Below are 2,080 nucleotides of genomic sequence, written 5' to 3' on the forward strand. Positions count from 1 at the left end.
AAGATAATGATTTCTAGTGGTTTGGATTTAACTTTACTAGCTAGAAATTGTGATCTTGATTTTAGCAGAGAAGAGATGATATATTTTTCAGCTTCTGCTTTTCTTTGTTCTTGAACTATTTTTCGGATGGATGATTGACTTCTGTTGCTTCTGTTGTTTAAATAATAAAACAACCACCTGATTTGTTGGCAAGACAATCCTTTTAGCTCAGCAAGACAATCCATTGAGCTAGCAAGACAATCCATTGAGCTAGCAAGACTTTCAGTGAGACTATTGATTGAACTAGCAAGACAATCAGAATGAACTGGCAAGACAATCCTCCTCCCAGTGTAACTTTCGGTATGACAATTGAAATGACTTGGCATGACAATCGGTATGACAATCCAGATTGTCATGCTAGTTCATTTTCAATTGTCTTGCTGATTTAAACTGATTTTAATCCAAAAACAATTCTGAAAAATCTTAATATTAATTCAGAATTAATTAATCAATTAATTCAATTAATAAATAAATTAATCTTTGCAGATATAATTTATTTTCTTAATTAAATTATATGACTTAATTAATTAATAGAGAATTAATACTAATCTTGAGCAGCAACCATTCTTCTGAAAATCTTCTGATAATCACAGTCAATTATGAATCAATTCCACCACTTCAATGTTGACACTCGATGTATTGTCTGGTTCATGAGTGACTAACTTCCGTGACGTTTCTTCATGTCTTTGACTTTGATACTTGATTTTCTTCAGATTAAATCCTTGTAATTCTCTGATACCCTGACGAGATCTCTGTCACTTGATTAAATCCACAATCTTGATTTGTATCACTGAGGCTTGATCAATTTCTTGAGCTTCTTCCAGTGAATTAATTCCTCAAGTCTGTAGATGAACCTTGTTTCTGAATCCTTTGACAGATGTTACTTTGCGAGATCTCTTTGACGGTAGATCCACTATTTACTTATTACATTCTTATTTGAGTTGAGTTAAATCCTTGAATATACAAATAGGCTATGACATATGCCTTACATTACTAAGTCTCAAACTAGATTTTTGCTTCTTATCTGTCAAATTCTGATGTCATTAAATCTTAAGGATGAACTACATGCTTGATAAGCCTCACTTATCTGAAGAAAACAAAAGAAAAGAAAAATTGAAGTCAGGTACTCCTTTGAGATCTAGAGTAAATATGTGAAAGGGAAGACCCAAGTGCATTGCTGGTATTAAGTTATATGCATTAGAAAAGAAAATAATTTTTTCTTGGTGACTTTTCACATTCTCTGATTACTGGATAAATACTCTGATAATAGCATAAATTATGATAGCAGTTGTGACTCATTTACACTGAGAAGCCACTATAAAAAGAATGACAAAAGATGCATAAAATGAGCACAAACAGTTGAGGTGGACTCTTGCATAAATTTATTCTATAGTAGACTTCAAAATTAAAGACAGATTTTAAGCATTTTTCTTAGTTATGCCTTATTTCTAAAATATCTGAAGTTTATCAGACTTTAATCATTATCTGATCATTTACAAATACACACACACTCTCACTCTATATGAATGATGAAAATTACTGTGGTGATTAAGTTGTTTTTGACAAACAGTTAAGTATTATTTGCATAAATTCTGAGGAAAAGTTTTGATGAAAGTTCTGATGATTAAACTCTAAAAACCAGTCAGTATTTGTGTGAAGAATCACGAAAACAGACATTCGCTTTTTGAGTACAGAAGCCATGTTCTAATGACCGTTAAATTCTGATGATAGTCAAGTTCTGATGCAAATCCTGATGGAAACTCTAATACTTACGGGGCATTATTTACTTGGCTTATTTTTAGTATTTACTATAACGGTTATATTTTGTCAGAAAATAATTAAGTGAGATAAAATAGTGATAATCATTTGGTTTATGGGCTGCGTGTTTATTTTGGTAACAGCATGTGTGCAATAATTACTGCTTATTTCCCGTGCCCACTAAAAACTATTTTGACTATTTACTGGATGACAGGTGTAAAATGTCTATTTTACTTCCAAAAAGAGCCATTGAGTGGAAAGAGAATAAATATTAGAGACAAAA

The sequence above is a fragment of the Apium graveolens genome, chromosome 10, assembly GCF_009905375.1.
Source record: "Apium graveolens cultivar Ventura chromosome 10, ASM990537v1, whole genome shotgun sequence".
NCBI classification, from domain to species: domain Eukaryota; kingdom Viridiplantae; phylum Streptophyta; class Magnoliopsida; order Apiales; family Apiaceae; genus Apium; species Apium graveolens.